General features: G+C 64.4%; 1 long non-coding RNA gene across 1 annotated transcript in view; it reads left to right on the top strand.

The window, feature by feature from the left end:
- Positions 1-289: 289 nt before the first annotated feature.
- The window catches only part of LOC140399334 (uncharacterized), a 56,560-nt gene continuing 34,210 nt past the window's right edge, over positions 290-22,639 (top strand). Inside the window, exon 1 of the long non-coding RNA XR_011937679.1 lies at positions 290-505. This is a non-coding gene — a long non-coding RNA (uncharacterized lncRNA). The remainder of the gene's footprint in view (positions 506-22,639) is intronic.

Here is a 22,639-nt window from a genome sequence, read left to right as displayed (position 1 = left end):
TTCAAAAACACGCATGGTGTGGGTTATAAATACCGTATAGACTGTTGTGTATACAGACACTGTTTTTGTCAAGATCGCTGCTTGAGAGCTAATCAGCACAGACAATGGACAATGACTTACTTGTGATGGCAACGGGGAGGGTGGAGGCAGGACAGTTCATTGGTCAGATACTGTTGTCAGGGGCAGGTGTCTTGTATCAAATCAATCATGCTTCACCTCTGCACCAGGACAGCAACGTTACACCTGGATATCGACTGGACAAACTCCACCACCAATCAATGTCAAATCTTTCAGTCCTTCCCCTTCACCAAAGTTGGGAAATTCCACTGTGCAACAATCTGGCACTAGCCCTCACATTGCAACATCTCAATTCCTGCTCAGTAATCATGTGTGGGCCTGACTGCATCGGGAAATGTTCCCCAGGTACACCCACTGTGCTGTCAGGGAGGAAATGCCAGGATTTTGACCCGGCGACAGCGAAGGAACAGCCAATATATTTCCGATGGTGAGTGGCTTTGAGGGGAACTTGCAGGTGGTGGTTCCATGTATCTGTTGCTCTTGTCCTTCTAAGTGCTGGGGGCTGCGGGTGTGGAAGGTGCTGTCGAAGGAGCCTTGCCGAGTTACTGCAGGGCATTTTGTGGATGGTACACACGGCTGCCCCTGTGCGTCGGTGGTGGAGGGAGTGAATTTCAGAGGTGGTGGGTGGGTTGCCAATCAAACAGGTTGCTTTGTCCTGGATGGTGTTGAGCTCTTTGAGCGTTGTTGGAGCTGCACTTATCCAGGCAAGGGGGGAGTATTCCACTTGACTTGTGCCTTGTAGATGGCGGACAGGCTTTTGGGGGGGGGGAGGTGAGTTGCTCGCTACAGGATTCCCAACCTCTGACCTGCCCGGGTAGGTAGCCACCAGTTCAGTTTCTGGTCAATGGTTACCCCCAGGATGTTGATTGTGGGGGATTCAGCGATGGTAATGCCATTTGATGCGACCATCAATTCACGCGAGACAGAGAGTTGAAGTGAACAGTGGCTTTAATCAACTAGAACTGTGCCTACCTGGGACTGCTCTGCACTGAGAGCCGCCTACAGGGCAGCTGCTCTATATACCTCCCCTCAAGAGGGCGGAGCCAGGGGCGAAGCCCACCAGGGCACCAACATGATACAAGCGGTGTAATACAGTACAATGGTCCATAGGTGGAGCCCACAAGGGCAACAGCGTGATACAATGCAACACAGTGGTGAATGGTTACCATAATATGTTCACCACACCATTGAATGTCAAGGACAGATGATTGGAGATGGTCATCGCCTGGTGTGAATATTACTTGCCCAATCTTGGATATTGTCCAGGTTCTGGAGGAGATTACAGGAGTAAGGAGGTGCAATGGAGGGGTTTGACAATAAAGATGACAAAGCAGTGGTCCCGTGGTGACATAAAGTTGACATGAGGAAGATGGAGATGGAATGGAAAAGGATCACCTGTCGACCGAGTTTGGAGGCGAGGGAGAGAAGTCCCGGAGGCGAGGGAGAGAAGTCCCGGAGGCGGGGGAGAGAAGTCCCGGAGGCGAGGGAGAGAAGTCCCGGAGGCGAGGGAGAGAAGCCCCGGAGGCGAGGGAGAGAAGTCCCGGAGGCGAGGGAGAGAAGTCCCGGAGGCGAGGGAGAGAAGTCCCGGAGGCGAGGGAGAGAAGTCCCGGAGGCGAGGGAGAGAAGTCCCGGAGGCGAGGGAGAGAAGTCCCGGAGGCGAGGGAGAGAAGTCCCGGAGGCGAGGGAGAGAAGTCCCAGAGGACGGACGGTTGGAGATATTTCTGTGAGTTCAGAGGTCAGCATAAGACCCAGAAGTGGCTGAGACGTTGTCCAGTCAGCAACGTTAAACTCCAGTCAGGCACCAGTCTGTGGGTGAAGCTGAAAGTCCAGAGGGATCAGTCCGACACTCACTGGGAAGCAGCAGCTTCAACGAGGCAACTTTCCCAAAAGGGAAACAGAAAATTCGGGAAACACTCAAAAGCTCAACGTGGGCCAGAGGATCGGGCTGGTGAACGGTGGTAGATTTGAAATGTTAACATCTGTTTCTTACTCCATGGGTACTGTCTGACCGGCAGAGGATTTCAAAGAACAATACAGCACAGGAACAGGCCCTTCGGCCCTCCAAGCCTGTACCGGTGATACCACCCTTGGCCAAACCCTCAGCCCTTCCTTGTGCCGTATCCCTCTATACCCGTCCTATCCGTGTGTTTGTCGAGGTGCCTTTGGAACGCCGTTAATGTATCTGCTCCCACAACCTCCAGCACTTTCCGTTTCAATTTTTAGATTTCCAGCGTCTGTTGTATTTTAATTTTGTTTCAAAAATACTTCATTGGCTGGAAGGTACTTGGAGGCGTGAGCAGATTGTCAAAGCGCTTTCCCAAAGTGCCTTGGTTTATGACTGATTATGAGCGTCACACCAGGTAACAGATTGCATGGCACTTGTAGGCACAGGCTTCTAACGGAGTTGGTATATTTGGGGGACATTACCCATTAACAGAACCAAGGTCATTCTTCGCACCATTTAGTTTTATTGCAACATGATGCAGGCTGACACAAAGTTAAAAATCTTCCAGCTAGTTAGTGATCAAACTTGCAACATCGCAATATGACGGAGGTTTCATTGTTAAATGAGTCAAACAGTCGATGGGCTGGTAGAAAAAGGTTTCCTTCCAGCAGGCGCAACGAGGGGTCGAGACTGACCCTAGCAGACTGACCCCCCCAGCACGGCCAGACGGACCCCCATCTCCGTGAGACTGACCCCCATCTTGGTGAGACTGACCCCAGCAGACTGACCTCCCCAGCTCGGCCAAACTGACCCCCATCTCAGCGAGACTGACCCCCAGCTCCGAGAGACTGACCCCCAGCTCCGAGAGACTGACCCCAGCTCCGTGACTGACCCCAGCTCCGAGAGACTGACCCCCAGCTCCGAGAGACTGACCCCCAGCTCCGTGACTGACCCCCAGCTCCGAGAGACTGACCCCCAGCTCCGTGACTGACCCCCAGCTCCGAGAGACTGACCCCCAGCTCCGTGACTGACCCCAGCTCCGAGAGACTGACCCCCAGCTCCGAGAGACTGACCCCCAGCTCCGAGAGACTGACCCCAGCTCCGAGCGACTGACCCCCAGCTCCGAGAGACTGACTCCCAGCTCCGAGAGACTGACCCCAGCTCCGAGAGACTGACCCCAGCTCCGAGAGACTGACCCCCAGCTCCGAGACTGACCCCAGCTCCGTGACTGACCCCAGCTCCGAGAGACTGACCCCAGCTCCGAGAGACTGACCCCCAGCTCCGAGAGACTGACCCCCAGCTCCGAGAGACTGACCGCCAGCTCCGAGACTGACCCCAGCTCCGTGACTGACCCCAGCTCCGTGACTGACCCCAGCTCCGAGAGACTGACCCCAGCTCCGTGACTGACCCTCAGCTCCGAGAGACTGACCCCCAGCTCCGAGACTGACCCCAGCTCCGTGACTGACCCCAGCTCCGAGAGACTGACCCCAGCTCCGTGACTGACCCCAGCTCCGTGAGACTGACCCCCAGCTCCGTGACTGACCCCCAGCTCCGTGACTGACCCCCAGCTCCGTGACTGACCCCCAGCTCCGTGACTGACCCCAGCTCCGAGAGACTGACCCCCAGCTCCGAGAGACTGACCCCCAGCTCCGTGACTGACCCCAGCTCCGTGAGACTGACCCCAGCTCCGAGAGACTGACCCCCAGCTCCGAGAGACTGACCCCCAGCTCCGAGACTGACCCCAGCTCCGAGAGACTGACCCCCAGCTCCGAGAGACTGACCCCAGCTCCGAGAGACTGACCCCCAGCTCCGAGAGACTGACCCCCAGCTCCGAGACTGACCCCAGCTCCGAGAGACTGACCCCCAGCTCCGAGAGACTGACCCCAGCTCCGTGACTGACCCCCAGCTCCGTGACTGACCCCCAGCTCCGAGAGACTGACCCCAGCTCCGAGAGACTGACCCCCAGCTCCGAGAGACTGACCCCCAGCTCCGAGAGACTGACCCCCAGCTCCGTGACTGACCCCCAGCTCCGTGACTGACCCCCAGCTCCGAGAGACTGACCCCAGCTCCGTGACTGACCCCCAGCTCCGAGAGACTGACCCCCAGCTCCGTGACTGACCCCAGCTCCGAGAGACTGACCCCCAGCTCCGAGAGACTGACCCCCAGCTCCGAGAGACTGACCCCAGCTCCGAGCGACTGACCCCCAGCTCCGTGACTGACCCCCAGCTCCGAGAGACTGACCCCAGCTCCGAGAGACTGACCCCAGCTCCGTGACTGACCCCCAGCTCCGTGACTGACCCCAGCTCCAAGAGACTGACCCCAGCTCCAAGAGACTGACCCCCAGCTCCGTGACTGACCCCCAGCTCCGTGACTGACCCCAGCTCCAAGAGACTGACCCCAGCTCCAAGAGACTGACCCCCAGCTCCGTGACTGACCCCCAGCTCCGTGACTGACCCCAGCTCCGAGAGACTGACCCCCAGCTCCGAGAGACTGACCCCCAGCTCCGAGAGACTGACCCCAGCTCCGAGCGACTGACCCCCAGCTCCGAGAGACTGACCCCCAGCTCCGAGAGACTGACCCCAGCTCCGAGAGACTGACCCCAGCTCCGAGAGACTGACCCCAGCTCCGTGACTGACCCCAGCTCCGAGAGACTGACCCCAGCTCCGAGAGACTGACCCCCAGCTCCGAGAGACTGACCCCCAGCTCCGAGAGACTGACCCCCAGCTCCGAGACTGACCCCAGCTCCGTGACTGACCCCAGCTCCGTGACTGACCCCAGCTCCGTGACTGACCCCAGCTCCGAGAGACTGACCCCAGCTCCGTGACTGACCCCCAGCTCCGAGAGACTGACCCCAGCTCCGAGACTGACCCCAGCTCCGAGACTGACCCCAGCTCCGTGACTGACCCCAGCTCCGAGAGACTGACCCCAGCTCCGTGACTGACCCCAGCTCCGTGAGACTGACCCCCAGCTCCGTGACTGACCCCCAGCTCCGTGACTGACCCCCAGCTCCGTGACTGACCCCCAGCTCCGTGACTGACCCCAGCTCCGAGAGACTGACCCCCAGCTCCGAGAGACTGACCCCCAGCTCCGTGACTGACCCCAGCTCCGTGAGACTGACCCCCAGCTCCGAGAGACTGACCCCCAGCTCCGAGAGACTGACCCCCAGCTCCGTGACTGACCCCCAGCTCCGTGACTGACCCCCAGCTCCGAGAGACTGACCCCAGCTCCGAGACTGACCCCAGCTCCGTGACTGACCCCAGCTCCGAGAGACTGACCCCCAGCTCCGAGAGACTGACCCCAGCTCCGAGAGACTGACCCCCAGCTCCGAGAGACTGACCCCCAGCTCCGAGACTGACCCCAGCTCCGAGAGACTGACCCCCAGCTCCGAGAGACTGACCCCCAGCTCCGAGAGACTGACCCCAGCTCCGAGAGACTGACCCCCAGCTCCGAGAGACTGACCCCCAGCTCCGAGAGACTGACCCCCAGCTCCGTGACTGACCCCCAGCTCCGTGACTGACCCCCAGCTCCGAGAGACTGACCCCAGCTCCGTGACTGACCCCCAGCTCCGAGAGACTGACCCCCAGCTCCGTGACTGACCCCAGCTCCGAGAGACTGACCCCTAGCTCCGAGAGACTGACCCCCAGCTCCGAGACTGACCCCAGCTCCGAGCGACTGACCCCCAGCTCCGTGACTGACCCCCAGCTCCGAGACTGACCCCCAGCTCCGAGAGACTGACCCCCAGCTCCGAGAGACTGACCCCAGCTCCGAGAGACTGACCCCCAGCTCCGTGACTGACCCCCAGCTCCGAGAGACTGACCCCAGCTCCGTGACTGACCCCAGCTCCGTGACTGACCCCAGCTCCGAGAGACTGACCCCCAGCTCCGTGACTGACCCCCAGCTCCGAGAGACTGACCCCAGCTCCGAGAGACTGACCCCCAGCTCCGAGAGACTGACCCCAGCTCCGTGACTGACCCCAGCTCCGTGACTGACCCCAACTCCGTGACTGACCCCAGCTCCGAGAGACTGACCCCCAGCTCCGTGACTGACCCCAGCTCCGAGAGACTGACCCCAGCTCCGAGAGACTGACCCCCAGCTCCGAGAGACTGACCCCCAGCTCCGTGACTGACCCCCAGCTCCGAGAGACTGACCCCCAGCTCCGTGACTGACCCCAGCTCCGTGACTGACCCCAGCTCCGTGACTGACCCCAGCTCCGAGAGACTGACCCCCAGCTCCGTGACTGACCCCCAGCTCCGTGACTGACCCCAGCTCCGAGAGACTGACCCCAGCTCCGAGAGACTGACCCCAGCTCCGAGACTGACCCCAGCTCCGTGACTGACCCCAGCTCCGAGAGACTGACCCCAGCTCCGAGAGACTGACCCCCAGCTCCGAGAGACTGACCCCCAACTCCGAGACTGACCCCCAGCTCCGTGACTGACCCCCAGCTCCGAGAGACTGACCCCCAGCTCCGTGACTGACCCCAGCTCCGAGAGACTGACCCCCAGCTCCGTGACTGACCCCAGCTCCGTGACTGACCCCAGCTCCGTGACTGACCCCAGCTCCGTGACTGACCCCCAGCTCCGAGAGACTGACCCCCAGCTCCGAGAGACTGACCCCCAGCTCCGTGACTGACCCCAGCTCCGTGACTGACCCCAGCTCCGTGACTGACCCCAGCTCCGTGACTGACCCCTGCTCCGAGAGACTGACCCCCAGCTCCGTGACTGACCCCAGCTCCGAGAGACTGACCCCAGCTCCGAGAGACTGACCCCCAGCTCCGAGAGACTGACCCCCAGCTACGAGAGACTGACCCCCAGCTCCGAGAGACCGACCCCCAGCTCCGAGAGACTGACCCCAGCTCCGAGAGACCGACCCCCAGCTCCGAGAGACTGACCCCCAGCTCCGAGAGACTGACCCCCAGCTACGAGAGACTGACCCCAGCTCCGAGAGACTGACCCCCAGCTCCGAGAGACTGACCCCCAGCTACGAGAGACTGACCCCCAGCTCCGAGACTGACCCCAGCTCCGTGACTGACCCCCAGCTCCGAGAGACTGACCCCCAGCTCCGTGACTGACCCCAGCTCCGAGAGACTGACCCCAGCTCCGTGACTGACCCCAGCTCCGTGAGACTGACCCCCAGCTCCGTGACTGACCCCCAGCTCCGTGACTGACCCCCAGCTCCGTGACTGACCCCAGCTCCGTGAGACGGACCCCAGCTCCGAGAGACTGACCCCCAGCTCCGAGAGACTGACCCCCAGCTCCGAGAGACTGACCCCCAGCTCCGTGACTGACCCCCAGCTCCGTGACTGACCCCCAGCTCCGAGAGACTGACCCCAGCTCCGAGACTGACCCCAGCTCCGTGACTGACCCCAGCTCCGAGAGACTGACCCCCAGCTCCGAGAGACTGACCCCAGCTCCGAGAGACTGACCCCCAGCTCCGAGAGACTGACCCCCAGGTCCGAGACTGACCCCAGCTCCGAGAGACTGACCCCCAGCTCCGAGAGACTGACCCCCAGCTCCGTGAGACTGACCCCAGCTCCGAGAGACTGACCCCCAGCTCCGAGAGACTGACCCCCAGCTCCGAGAGACTGACCCACAGCTCCGTGACTGACCCCCAGCTCCGTGACTGACCCCCAGCTCCGAGAGACTGACCCCAGCTCCGTGACTGACCCCCAGCTCCGAGAGACTGACCCCCAGCTCCGTGACTGACCCCAGCTCCGAGAGACTGACCCCCAGCTCCGAGAGACTGACCCCCAGCTCCGAGACTGACCCCAGCTCCGAGCGACTGACCCCCAGCTCCGTGACTGACCCCCAGCTCCGAGACTGACCCCCAGCTCCGAGAGACTGACCCCCAGCTCCGAGAGACTGACCCCAGCTCCGAGAGACTGACCCCCAGCTCCGTGACTGACCCCCAGCTCCGAGAGACTGACCCCAGCTCCGTGACTGACCCCAGCTCCGTGACTGACCCCAGCTCCGAGAGACTGACCCCCAGCTCCGAGAGACTGACCCCCAGCTCCGAGAGACTGACCCCCAGCTCCGAGAGACTGACCCCAGCTCCGTGACTGACCCCAGCTCCGTGACTGACCCCAGCTCCGTGACTGACCCCAGCTCCGAGAGACTGACCCCCAGCTCCGTGACTGACCCCAGCTCCGAGAGACTGACCCCCAGCTCCGAGAGACTGACCCCCAGCTCCGAGAGACTGACCCCCAGCTCCGAGAGACTGACCCCCAGCTCCGAGAGACTGACCTCCAGCTCCGAGAGACTGACCCCAGCTCCGAGAGACTGACCCCCAGCTCCGAGAGACTGACCCCCAGCTCCGTGACTGACCCCCAGCTCCGAGAGACTGACCCCAGCTCCGAGAGACTGACCCCAGCTCCGTGACTGACCCCCAGCTCCGAGAGACTGACCCCAGCTCCGTGACTGACCCCAGCTCCGTGACTGACCCCAGCTCCGTGACTGACCCCAGCTCCGAGAGACTGACCCCCAGCTCCGTGACTGACCCCCAGCTCCGTGACTGACCCCAGCTCCGAGAGACTGACCCCAGCTCCGAGAGACTGACCCCCAGCTCCGAGAGACTGACCCCAGCTCCGAGAGACTGACCCCCAGCTCCGAGAGACTGACCCCCAGCTCCGAGAGACTGACCCCCAACTCCGAGACTGACCCCCAGCTCCGTGACTGACCCCAGCTCCGAGAGACTGACCCCCAGCTCCGAGAGACTGACCCCCAGCTCCGTGACTGACCCCAGCTCCGTGACTGACCCCAGCTCCGTGGCTGACCCCAGCTCCGTGACTGACCCCTGCTCCGAGAGACTGACCCCAGCTCCGAGACTGACCCCCAGCTCCGAGAGACTGACCCCCAGCTCCGTGACTGACCCCAGCTCCGTGACTGACCCCAGCTCCGTGACTGACCCCAGCTCCGTGACTGACCCCAGCTCCGTGACTGACCCCTGCTCCGAGAGACTGACCCCAGCTCCGTGACTGACCCCCAGCTCCGTGACTGACCCCAGCTCCGAGAGACTGACCCCCAGCTCCGAGAGACTGACCCCCAGCTACGAGAGACTGACCCCCAGCTCCGAGAGACTGACCCCAGCTCCGTGACTGACCCCAGCTCCGAGAGACCGACCCCCAGCTCCGAGAGACTGACCCCCAGCTCCGAGAGACTGACCCCCAGCTACGAGAGACTGACCCCAGCTCCGAGAGACTGACCCCCAGCTCCGAGAGACTGACCCCCAGCTACGAGAGACTGACCCCCAGCTCCGTGACTGACCCCAGCTCCGAGAGACTGACCCCCAGCTCCGAGAGACTGACCCCCAGCTCCGTGACTGACCCCAGCTCCGTGACTGACCCCAGCTCCGTGACTGACCCCAGCTCCGTGACTGACCCCAGCTCCGAGAGACTGACCCCAGCTCCGAGAGACTGACCCCCAGCTCCGTGACTGACCCCCAGCTCCGAGAGACTGACCCCAGCTCCGTGACTGACCCCCAGCTCCGAGAGACTGACCCCAGCTCCGAGAGACTGACCCCAGCTCCGAGAGACTGACCCCCAGCTCCGTGACTGACCCCAGCTCCGTGACTGACCCCCAGCTCCGAGAGACTGACCCCCAGCTCCGTGACTGACCCCCAGCTCCGAGAGACTGACCCCCAGCTCCGTGACTGACCCCAGCTCCGTGACTGACCCCAGCTCCGTGACTGACCCCAGCTCCGTGACTGACCCCCAGCTCCGAGAGACTGACCCCCAGCTCCGAGAGACTGACCCCCAGCTCCGTGACTGACCCCAGCTCCGAGAGACTGACCCCCAGCTCCGAGAGACTGACCCCCAGCTCCGAGACTGACCCCAGCTCCGAGAGACTGACCCCAGCTCCGAGAGACTGACCCCAGCTCCGAGAGACTGACCCCAGCTCCATGACTGACCCCCAGCTCCGAGAGACTGACCCCCAGCTCCGTGACTGACCCCCAGCTCCGAGACTGACCCCAGCTCCGAGAGACTGACCCCAGCTCCGAGAGACTGACCCCCAGCTCCGTGACTGACCCCAGCTCCGAGAGACTGACCCCAGCTCCGAGAGACTGACCCCCAGCTCCGTGACTGACCCCAGCTCCGAGACTGACCCCCAGCTCCGAGAGACTGAGTCATACAAGAGTGACAGAATTTGGACGATGAAGGTGACCATTCGGCCCATTGTCCCTGCGCCAGTTCCTTCTCGTTAATCCTGACTCTTTCCCCATAGCCCTGTAGGTCTTCCAGCTCGCTTCCAGCTTTACCGGACAGTTCCGTCCACTCTTCCAAAGGAAAGTAAACTGACCGGAATGTAAAATGGGATGCCAATCCAACATTTCCCAGTGTGCACTGCCCCCCCCAAGCTGAATTGGATTGGATTTGATTTATTGTCACACGTACCGAGGTACGGGGATGAGTATTGTTCTGTGTACAGTCCAGACAGATCGCTCCATACATGGAATAACATAGGACATACATAACTACCCAAAGTAAATAGATGGACACAGACATCAGGTGAAACATACGGAGTACTACTCAGTAGAGAAGATGTGTGAAGAGATCAGTTCAGTCCATAAGAGGGTCATTCAGGAGTCTGGTAACAGCGGGGAAGAAGCTGTTTTTGAATCAGTTAGGGCGTGTTCTCAGACTTTTGTATCTCCTGCCCGATGGACGAGGTTGGAAGAGGGAATAACCCTGGGTGGGAATTTAGAATCCCGACAGTGTAGAAGGAGGCCATTCGGCCCATCGAGTCTGCGCCGGCCCACTGATAGAGCACCCTAGCTAGGCCCACTCCCCCGCCCTATCCCCGTAACCCCACCTGACCTACACATCCATGGGCACGAAGGGCAACTTTATCGTGGCCAACCCACCAATCCCGGACACCTTTAGGCCTGCGACTCAGATCCTAACCGAGCACCGGTTATATCAGCGAAAGGATCGAGCAGCTCTCCTCACAGTTGCACTAAATTTGCGAATTGTTTGAAGAAACGCCATCATTCTGTTATCCAACACATTCGCAGGGCTGGATTCACCCTCACTGAGCCGAAGTGCAGAGGATCTGTGGCGATTTATGTCATAAAAATTGGCGCCTGCCCCTCACCGTTGCTGCGACCGGTGAGGGACTATTAACCGTGCCGTGTAAATCCCCCGGCTCCCACCATGAATCGGCTGGAGAATGGCCGGGTGCGTGGCCGCACATTCGCATGGTGACGACCTGCAGCGGTCAGGCTGTAAAACCTGCCTCCGGCCGCGTCCGGGCCCAACCTGCCAGATAGGGCCCTCCCGGCCACTCCGTGGCCACCCCCTCACCAATCCCTCCTGCCCTCGCGGAAGCCCCCCCCCCCCCGGCCAGCAGCACGACTCCCGTCCAACTGTGACCGCTGGACTGAGTCCGCAGCCGCCACACAGGGTTCCTGACCGCTGGACAGAATCCGCAGCCACGACCCCGTGTTCCTGACGGCTGGACAGAGTCCGCAGCCTCCACACCGTGTTCCTGACCGCTGGACAGAGTCCGCAGCCACGACCCCGGGTTCCTGACCGCTGGACAGAGTCCGCAGCCGCCACACCGTGTTCCTGACCGTTGGACAGAGTCCGCAGCCGCCACACCGTGTTCCTGACGGCTGGACAGAGTCCGCAGCCTCCACACCGTGTTCCTGACCGCTGGACAGAGTCCGCAGCCACGACCCCGGGTTCCTGACCGCTGGACAGAGTCCGCAGCCGCCACACCGTGTTCCTGACGGCTGGACAGAGTCCGCAGCCACGACCCCGTGTTCCTGACCGCTGGACAGAGTCCGCAGCCGCCACACCGTGTTCCTGACGGCTGGACAGAGTCCGCAGCCTCCACACCGTGTTCCTGACCGCTGGACAGAGTCCGCAGCCACGACCCCGTGTTCCTGACCGCTGGACAGAGTCCGCAGCCACGACCCCGTGTTCCTGACGGCTGGACAGAGTCCGCAGCCGCCACCCCGTGTTCCTGACCGCTGGACAGAGTCCGCAGGGGCCACCCCGTGTTCCTGACCGCTGGACAGAGTCCGCAGCCACCACACCGTGTTCCTGACCGCTGGACAGAGTCCGCAGCCACGACCCTGGGTTCCTGACCGCTGGACAGAGTCCGCAGCCGCCACACCGTGTTCCTGACCGCTGGACAGAGTCCGCAGCCACGACCCCGTGTTCCTGACGGCTGGACAGAGTCCGCAGCCGCCACCCCGTGTTCCTGACCGCTGGACAGAGTCCGCAGGGGCCACACCGTGTTCCTGACCACTGGACAGAGTCCGCAGCCGCCACCCCGTGTTCCTGACCGCTGGACAGAGTCCGCAGCCACGACCCCGGGTTCCTGACCGCTGGACAGAGTCCGCAGCCGCCACACCTTGTTCCTGACCGCTGGACAGAGTCCGCAGCCACGACCCCGTGTTCCTGACGGCTGGACAGAGTCCGCAGCCACGACCCCGTGTTCCTGACGGCTGGACAGAGTCCGCAGCCGCCACACCGTGTTCCTGACCGCTGGACAGAGTCCGCAGCCGCCACACCGGGTTCCTGACGGCTGGACAGAGTCCGCAGCCGCCACACCGTGTTCCTGACCGCTGGACAGAGTCCGCAGCCACGACCCCGTGTTCCTGACCGCTGGACAGAGTCCGCAGCCGCCACACCGTGTTCCTGACCGCTGGACAGAGTCCGCAGCCGCCACACCGTGTTCCTGACCGCTGGACAGAGTCCGCAGCCACGACCCCGTGTTCCTGACCGCTGGACAGAGTCCGCAGCCGCCACACCGTGTTCCTGACCGCTGGACAGAGTCCGCAGCCACGACCCCGTGTTCCTGACGGCTGGACAGAGTCCGCAGCCACGACCCCGTGTTCTTGACGGCTGGACAGAGTCCGCAGCCGCCACACCGTGTTCCTGACCGCTGGACAGAGTCCGCAGCCGCCACACCGGCTTCCTGACGGCTGGACAGAGTCCGCAGCCGCCACACCGTGTTCCTGACCGCTGGACAGAGTCCGCAGCCACGACCCCGTGTTCCTGACCGCTGGACAGAGTCCGCAGCCGCCACACCGTGTTCCTGACCGCTGGACAGAGTCCGCAGCCACGACCCCGTGTTCCTGACCGCTGGACAGAGTCCGCAGCCGCCACACCGTGTTCCTGACGGCTGGACAGAGTCCGCAGCCGCCACACCGTGTTCCTGACCGCTGGACAGAGTCCGCAGCCACGACCCCGTGTTCCTGACCGCTGGACAGAGTCCGCAGCCGCCACACCGTGTTCCTGACCGCTGGACAGAGTCCGCAGCCACGACCCCGTGTTCCTGACCGCTGGACAGAGTCCGCAGCCGCCACACCGTGTTCCTGACCACTGGACAGAGTCCGCAGCCGCCACACCGTGTTCCTGACCGCTGGACAGAGTCCGAAGCCACGACCCCGTGTTCCTGACCGCTGGACAGAGTCCGCAGCCGCCACACCGTGTTCCTGACCGCTGGACAGAGTCCGCAGCCATGACCCCGTGTTCCTGACGGCTGGACAGAGTCCGCAGCCGCCACACCGTGTTCCTGACCGCTGGACAGAGTCCGCAGCCGCCACACCGGGTTCCTGACCGCTGGACAGAGTCCGCAGCCACGACCCCGTGTTCCTGACGGCTGGACAGAGTCCGCAGCCGCCACACCGTGTTCCTGACGGCTGGACAGAGTCCGCAGCCGCCACACCGAGTTCCTGACCGCTGGACAGAGTCCGCAGCCGCCACACCGTGTTCCTGACCGCTGGACAGAGTCCGCAGCCACGACCCCGTGTTCCTGACCACTGGACAGAGTCCGCAGCCACGACCCCGTGTTCCTGACCGCTGGACAGAGTCCGCAGCCGCCACACCGTGTTCCTGACCGCTGGACAGAGTCCGCAGCCACGACCCCGGGTTCCTGACCGCTGGACAGAGTCCGCAGCCACGACCCCGGGTTGCTGACCGCTGGACAGAGTCCGCAGCCGCCACACCGAGTTCCTGACCGCTGGACAGAGTCCGCAGCCGCTACCCCGTGTTCCTGACCGTTGGACAGAGTCCGCAGCCGCCATCCCGTGTTCCTGACCGCTGGACAGAGTCCGCAGCCACGACCCCGGTTTCCTGACCGCTGGACAGAGTCCGCAGCCACGACCCCGTGTTCCTGACCACTGGACAGAGTCCGCAGCCGCCACACCGTGTTCCTGACCGCTGGACAGAGTCCGCAGCCACGACCCCGTGTTCCTGACCGCTGGACAGAGTCCGCAGCCACCACACCGTGTTCCTGACCTCTGGACAGAGTCCGCAGCCGCCACCCCGGTTTACTGACCGCTGGACAGAGTCCGCAGCCGCCACACCGTGTTCCTGACCGCTGGACAGAGTCCGCAGCCACGACCCCGTGTTCCTGACCGCTGGACAGAGTCCGCAGCCGCCACACCGTGTTCCTGACCGCTGGACAGAGTCCGCAGCCGCCACCCCGGGTTCCTGACTGCTGGACAGAGTCCGCAGCCACGACCCCGTGTTCCTGACCGCTGGACAGAGTCCGCAGCCACGACCCCGGGTTCCTGACCGCTGGACAGAGTCCGCAGCCACGACCCCGTGTTCCTGACCGCTGGACAGAGTCCGCAGCCACGACCCCGGGTTCCTGACCGCTGGACAGAGTCCGCAGCCACGACCCCGGGTTCCTGACCGCTGGACAGAGTCCGCAGCCACGACCCCGTGTTCCTGACCACTGGACAGAGTCCGCAGCCACGACCCCGTGTTCCTGACCGCTGGACAGAGTCCGCAGCCGCCACCCCGTGTTCCTGACCGCTGGACAGAGTCCGCAGCCGCCACCCCGGGTTACTGACCGCTGGACAGAGTCCGCAGCCGCCACACCGTGTTCCTGACGGCTGGACAGAGTACGCAGCCGCTACCCCGTGTTCCTGACCGCTGGACAGAGTCCGCAGCCGCCACACCGTGTTCCTGACCGCTGGACAGAGTCCGCAGCCGCTACCCCGTGTTCCTGACCGCTGGACAGAGTCCGCAGCCGCTACCCCGTGTTCCTGACCGCTGGACAGAGTCCGCAGCCGCTACCCCGTGTTCCTGACCGCTGGACAGAGTCCGCAGCCGCCACCCCGTGTTCCTGACCGCTGGACAGAGTCCGCAGCCGCCACACCGTGTTCCTGACCGCTGGACAGAGTCCGCAGCCGCTACCCCGTGTTCCTGACCGCTGGACAGAGTCCGCAGCCGCCACACCGTGTTCCTGACCGCTGGACAGAGTCCGCAGCCACGACCCCGGGTTCCTGACCGCTGGACAGAGTCCGCAGCCACGACCCCGTGTTCCTGACCACTGGACAGAGTCCGCAGCCGCCACACCGTGTTCCTGACCGCTGGACAGAGTCCGCAGCCACGACCCCGTGTTCCTGACCGCTGGACAGAGTCCGCAGCCACGACCCCGTGTTCCTGACCGCTGGACAGAGTCCGCAGCCACGACCCCGTGTTCCTGACGGCTGGACAGAGTCCGCAGCCACGACCCCGTGTTCCTGACCACTGGACAGAGTCCGCAGCCGCCACACCGTGTTCCTGACCACTGGACAGAGTCCGCAGCCGCCACACCGTGTTCCTGACCGCTGGACAGAGTCCGCAGCCGCTACCCCGTGTTCCTGACCGCTGGACAGAGTCCGCAGCCGCTACCCCGTGTTCCTGACCGCTGGACAGAGTCCGCAGCCGCTACCCCGTGTTCCTGACCGCTGGACAGTGTCCGCAGCCGCCACCCCGTGTTCCTGACCGCTGGACAGAGTCCGCAGCCGCCACACCATGTTCCTGACCGCTGGACAGAGTCCGCAGCCGCTACCCCGTGTTCCTGACCGCTGGACAGAGTCCGCAGCCGCCACACCATGTTCCTGACCGCTGGACAGAGTCCGCAGCCACGACCCCGGGTTCCTGACCGCTGGACAGAGTCCGCAGCCACGACCCCGTGTTCCTGACCACTGGACAGAGTCCGCAGCCGCCACACCGTGTTCCTGACCGCTGGACAGAGTCCGCAGCCACGACCCCGTGTTCCTGACCGCTGGACAGAGTCCGCAGCCACCACACCGTGTTCCTGACCTCTGGACAGAGTCCGCAGCCGCCACCCCGGTTAACTGACCGCTGGACAGAATCCGCAGCCGCCACACCGTGTTCCTGACCGCTGGACAGAGTCCGCAGCCACGACCCCGTGTTCCTGACCGCTGGACAGAGTCCGCAGCCGCCACACCGTGTTCCTGACCGCTGGACAGAGTCCGCAGCCGCTACCCCGTGTTCCTGACCGCTGGACAGAGTCCGCAGCCGCTACCCCGTGTTCCTGACCGCTGGACAGAGTCCGCTGCCACGACCCCGGGTTCCTGACCGCTGGACAGAGTCCGCAGCCACGACCCCGGGTTCCTGACCGCTGGACAGAGTCCGCAGCCACGACCCCGTGTTCCTGACCACTGGACAGAGTCCGCAGCCGCCACACCGTGTTCCTGACCACTGGACAGAGTCCGCAGCCGCCACACCGTGTTCCTGACCGCTGGACAGAGTCCGCAGCCGCCACCCCGTGTTCCTGACCGCTGGACAGAGTCCGCAGCCGCCACCCCGTGTTCCTGACCGCTGGACAGAGTCCGCAGCCGCCACCCCGGGTTACTGACCGCTGGACAGAGTCCGCAGCCGCCACACCGTGTTCCTGACGGCTGGACAGAGTCCGCAGCCGCTACCCCGTGTTCCTGACCGCTGGACAGAGTCCGCAGCCGCCACACCGTGTTCCTGACCGCTGGACAGAGTCCGCAGCCGCTACCCCGTGTTCCTGACCGCTGGACAGAGTCCGCAGCCGCTACCCCGTGTTCCTGACCGCTGGACAGAGTCCGCAGCCGCTACCCCCGTGTTCCTGACCGCTGGACAGAGTCCGCAGCCGCCACCCCGTGTTCCTGACCGCTGGACAGAGTCCGCAGCCGCCACACCGTGTTCCTGACCGCTGGACAGAGTCCGCAGCCGCTACCCCGTGTTCCTGACCGCTGGACAGAGTCCGCAGCCGCCACACCGTGTTCCTGACCGCTGGACAGAGTCCGCAGCCACGACCCCGGGTTCCTGACCGCTGGACAGAGTCCGCAGCCACGACCCCGTGTTCCTGACCACTGGACAGAGTCCGCAGCCGCCACACCGTGTTCCTGACCGCTGGACAGAGTCCGCAGCCACGACCCCGTGTTCCTGACCGCTGGACAGAGTCCGCAGCCACGACCCCGTGTTCCTGACCGCTGGACAGAGTCCGCAGCCACGACCCCGTGTTCCTGACGGCTGGACAGAGTCCGCAGCCACGACCCCGTGTTCCTGACCACTGGACAGAGTCCGCAGCCGCCACACCGTGTTCCTGACCACTGGACAGAGTCCGCAGCCGCCACACCGTGTTCCTGACCGCTGGACAGAGTCCGCAGCCGCTACCCCGTGTTCCTGACCGCTGGACAGAGTCCGCAGCCGCCACACCGTGTTCCTGACCGCTGGACAGAGTCCGCAGCCACGACCCAGGGTTCCTGACCGCTGGACAGAGTCCGCAGCCACGACCCCGTGTTCCTGACCACTGGACAGAGTCCGCAGCCGTCACACCGTGTTCCTGACCGCTGGACAGAGTCCGCAGCCACGACCCCGTGTTCCTGACCGCTGGACAGAGTCCGCAGCCACGACCCCGTGTTCCTGACCGCTGGACAGAGTCCGCAGCCACGACCCCGTGTTCCTGACGGCTGGACAGAGTCCGCAGCCACGACCCCGTGTTCCTGACCACTGGACAGAGTCCGCAGCCGCCACACCGTGTTCCTGACCGCTGGACAGAGTCCGCAGCCGCCACACCGTGTTCCTGACCGCTGGACAGAGTCCGCAGCCACGACCCCGTGTTCCTGACCGCTGGACAGAGTCCGCAGCCACGACCCCGGGTTCCTGACCGCTGGACAGAGTCCGCAGCCACGACTCCGTGTTCCTGACCACTGGACAGAGTCCGCAGCCACGACCCCGGGTTCCTGACCACTGGACAGAGTCCGCAGCCGCCACACCGTGTTCCTGACCGCTGGACAGAGTCCGCAGCCACGACCCCGGGTTCCTGACCGCTGGACAGAGTCCGCAGCCACGACTCCGTGTTCCTGACCGCTGGACAGAGTCCGCAGCCACCACCCCGTGTTCCTGACGGCTGGACAGAGTCCGCAGCCACGACCCCGTGTTCCTGACCACTGGACAGAGTCCGCAGCCACGACCCCGTGTTCCTGACCGCTGGACAGAGTCCGCAGCCGCCACCCGGTGTTCCTGACCACTGGACAGAGTCCGCAGCCGCCACCCCGGGTTCCTGACCACTGGACAGAGTCCGCAGCCGCCACCCCGGGTTCCTGACCACTGGACAGAGTCCGCAGCCGCCACACCGAGTTCCTGACCGCTGGACAGAGTCCGCAGCCGCTACCCCATGTTCCTGACCGCTGGACAGAGTCCGCAGCCGCCACACCGTGTTCCTGACCGCTGGACAGAGTCCGCAGCCACGACCCCGTGTTCCTGACCGCTGGGCAGAGTCCGCAGTCACGACCCCGTGTTCCTGACCGCTGGACAGAGTCCGCAGCCACGACCCCGTGTTCCTGACCTCTGGACAGAGTCCGCAGCCGCCACCCCGGGTTACTGACCGCTGGACAGAGTCCGCAGCCGCCACACCGTGTTCCTGACCGCTGGACAGAGTCCGCAGCCACGACCCCGGGTTCCTGACGGCTGGACAGAGTCCGCAGCCACGACCCCGGGTTCCTGACCGCTGGACAGAGTCCGCAGCCACGACCCCGGGTTCCTGACCGCTGGACAGAGTCCGCAGCCACGACCCCGTGTTCCTGACCGCTGGACAGAGTCCGCAGCCATGACCCCGGGTTCCTGACCGCTGGACAGAGTCCGCAGCCACGACCCCGGGTTACTGACCGCTGGACAGAGTCCGCAGCCACGACCCCGTGTTCCTGACCGCTGGACAGAGTCCGCAGCCACGACCCCGTGTTCCTGACCGCTGGACAGAGTCCGCAGCCACGACCCCGTGTTCCTGACCGCTGGACAGAGTCCGCAGCCGCCACACCGTGTTCCTGACCGCTGGAAAGAGTCCGCAGCCACGACCCCGGGTTCCTGACCGCTGGACAGAGTCCGCAGCCACGACCCCGGGTTCCTGACCGCTGGACAGAGTCCGCAGCCACGACCCCGTGTTCCTGACCGCTGGACAGAGTCCGCAGCCGCCACCCCGGGTTCCTGACTACTGGACAGAGTCCGCAGCCGCCACACCGAGTTCCTGACCGCTGGACAGAGTCCGCAGCCGCTACCCCGTGTTCCTGACCGCTGGACAGAGTCCGCAGCCGCTACCCCGTGTTCCTGACCGCTGGACAGAGTCCGCAGCCACGACCCCGGGTTCCTGACCGCTGGACAGAGTCCGCAGCCGCCACACCGTGTTCCTGACCGCTGGACAGAGTCCGCAGCCGCTACCCCGTGTTCCTGACCGCTGGACAGAGTCCGCAGCCGCCACACCGTGTTCCTGACCGCTGGACAGAGTCCGCAGCCACGACCCCGGGTTCCTGACCGCTGGACAGAGTCCGCAGCCGCTACCCCGTGTTCCTGACCGCTGGACAGAGTCCGCAGCCGCCACACCGTGTTCCTGACCGCTGGACAGAGTCCGCAGCCACGATCCCGTGTTCCTGACCGCTGGACAGAGTCCGCAGCCACGACCCCGGGTTCCTGACCGCTGGACAGAGTCCGCAGCCGCCACACCGTGTTCCTGACCGCTGGACAGAGTCCGCAGCCGCCACCCCGTGTTCCTGACCGCTGGACAGAGTCCGCAGCCGCCGCCCCATGTTCCTGACCGCTGGACAGAGTCCGCAGCCACGACCCCGGGTTCCTGACCGCTGGACAGAGTCCGCAGCCACGACCCCGTGTTCCTGACCGCTGGACAGAGTCCGCAGCCGCTACCCCGTGTTCCTGACCGCTGGACAGAGTCCGCAGCCGCCACACCGTGTTCCTGACCGCTGGACAGAGTCCGCAGCCACGACCCCGTGTTCCTGACCGCTGGACAGAGTCCGCAGCCGCCACCCCGTGTTCCTGACCGCTGGACAGAGTCCGCAGCCACGACCCCGGGTTCCTGACCGCTGGACAGAGTCCGCAGCCGCCACACCATGTTCCTGACCGCTGGACAGAGTCCGCAGCCGCCACACCGTGTTCCTGACCACTGGATAGAGTCCGCAGCCGCCACCCCGTGTTCCTGACCGCTGGACAGAGTCCGCAGCCACGACCCCTTGTTCCTGACGGCTGGACAGAGTCCGCAGCCGCCACCTCGTGTTCCTGACCGCTGGACAGAGTCCGCAGCCACGACCCCGTGTTCCTGACCGCTGGACAGAGTCCGCAGGCGCCACCCCGTGTTCCTGACCGCTGGACAGAGTCCGCAGCCACGACCCCTTGTTCCTGACGGCTGGACAGAGTCCGCAGCCGCCACCCCGGGTTCCTGACCGCTGGACAGAGTCCGCAGCCTCGACCCCGTGTTCCTGACCGCTGGACAGAGTCCGCAGCTGCTACACCAGGTTACTGACCGCTGGACGGAGTCCGCAGACACGACCCCGGGTTACTGACCGCTGGACAGAGTCCGCAGCCGCCACACCTTGTTCCTGACCGCTGGACAGAGTCCGCAGCCACGACCCCGGGTTACTGACCACTGGACAGAGTCCGCAGCGGCCACACCGTGTTCCTGACCGCTGGACAGAGTCCGCAGCCACGACCCCATGTTCCTGACCACTGGACAGAGTCCGCAGCCGCCACACCGGGTTCCTGACCACTGGACAGAGTCCGCAGCCGCCACCCTGGGTTCCTGACCGCTGGACAGAGTCCGCAGCCGCCACACCGTGTTCCTGACCGCTGGACAGAGTCCGCAGCCACGACCCCATGTTCCTGACCACTGGACAGAGTCCGCAGCCGCCACCCGGTGTTCCTGACCGCTGGACAGAGTCCGCAGCCACGACCCCGTGTTCCTGACGGCTGGACAGAGTCCGCAGCCACGACCCCGTGTTCCTGACCGCTGGACAGAGTCCGCAGCCGCCACACCGTGTTCCTGACCGCTGGACAGAGTCCGCAGCCACGACCCCGTGTTCCTGACTGCTGGACAGAGTCCGCAGCCGCCACACCGTGTTCCTGACCTCTGGACAGAGTCCGCAGCCTCGACCCCGTGTTCCTGACCGCTGGACAGAGTCCGCAGCCACGACCCCGTGTTCCTGACCGCTGGACATAGTCCGCAGCCGCCACCCCGTGTTCCTGACCTCTGGACAGAGTCCGCAGCCTCCACCCCGTGTTCCTGACCTCTGGACAGAGTCCGCAGCCACGACCCCGTGTTCCTGACCTCTGGACAAAGTCCGCAGCCTCGACCCCGTGTTCCTGACCGCTGGACAGAGTCCGCAGCCACGACCCCGTGTTCCTGACCGCTGGACATAGTCCGCAGCCGCCACCCCGTGTTCCTGACCGCTGGACAGAGTCCGCAGCCACGACCCCGGTTTCCTGACCGCTGGACAGAGTCCGCAGCCTCGACCCCGTGTTCCTGACCGCTGGACAGAGTCCGCAGCTCGACCCCGTGTTCCTGACCGCTGGACAGAGTCCGCAGCCACGACCCCGTGTTCCTGACCTCTGGACAGAGTCCGCAGCCGCCACCCCGGGTTACTGACCGCTGGACAGAGTCCGCAGCCGCCACCCCCGTGTTCCTGACCGCTGGACAGAGTCCGCAGCCTCGACCCCGTGTTCCTGACCGCTGGACAGAGTCCGCAGCCTCGACCCCGTGTTCCTGACCGCTGGACAGAGTCCGCAGCCACGACCCCGTGTTCCTGACCTCTGGACAGAGTCCGCAGCCACGACCCCGTGTTCCTGACCACTGGACAGAGTCCGCAGCCTCGACCCCGTGTTCCTGACCGCTGGACAGAGTCCGCAGCCACGACCCCGTGTTCCTGACCGCTGGACAGAGTCCGCAGCCACGACCCCGTGTTCCTGACCGCTGGACAGAGTCCGCAGCCGCCACCCCGGGTTCCTGACCGCTGGACAGAGTCCGCAGCCACGACCCCGGGTTCCTGACCGCTGGACAGAGTCCGCAGCCGCCACCCCGGGTTCCTGACCGCTGGACAGAGTCCGCAGCCTCGACCCCGTGTTCCTGACCACTGGACAGAGTCCGCAGCCACGACCCCGTGTTCCTGACCTCAGGACAGAGTCCGCAGCCACGACCCCGTGTTCCTGACCACTGGACAGAGTCCGCAGCCTCGACCCCGTGTTCCTGACCGCTGGACAGAGTCCGCAGCCACGACCCCGTGTTCCTGACCGCTGGATAGAGTCCGCAGCCACGACCCCGTGTTCCTGACCGCTGGACAGAGTCCGCAGCCGCCACCCCGGGTTCCTGACCGCTGGACAGAGTCCGCAGCCACGACCCCGTGTTCCTGACCGCTGGACAGAGTCCGCAGCTGCTACACCAGGTTACTGACCGCTGGACGGAGTCCGCAGCCACCACACCTTGTTCCTGACCGCTGGACAGAGTCCGCAGCCACCACCCCGTGTTCCTGACCGCTGGACAGAGTCCGCAGCCACGACCCTGTGTTCCTGACCGCTGGACAGAATCCGCAGCCGCTACACCAGGTTACTGACCGCTGGACGGA

This window comes from Scyliorhinus torazame, chromosome 22 (genome assembly GCF_047496885.1).
Source record: "Scyliorhinus torazame isolate Kashiwa2021f chromosome 22, sScyTor2.1, whole genome shotgun sequence".
NCBI lineage: Eukaryota > Metazoa > Chordata > Chondrichthyes > Carcharhiniformes > Scyliorhinidae > Scyliorhinus > Scyliorhinus torazame.
Note: the sequence above shows the minus strand (reverse complement) of the source record. Positions and strands in the feature narration are given on the sequence as shown.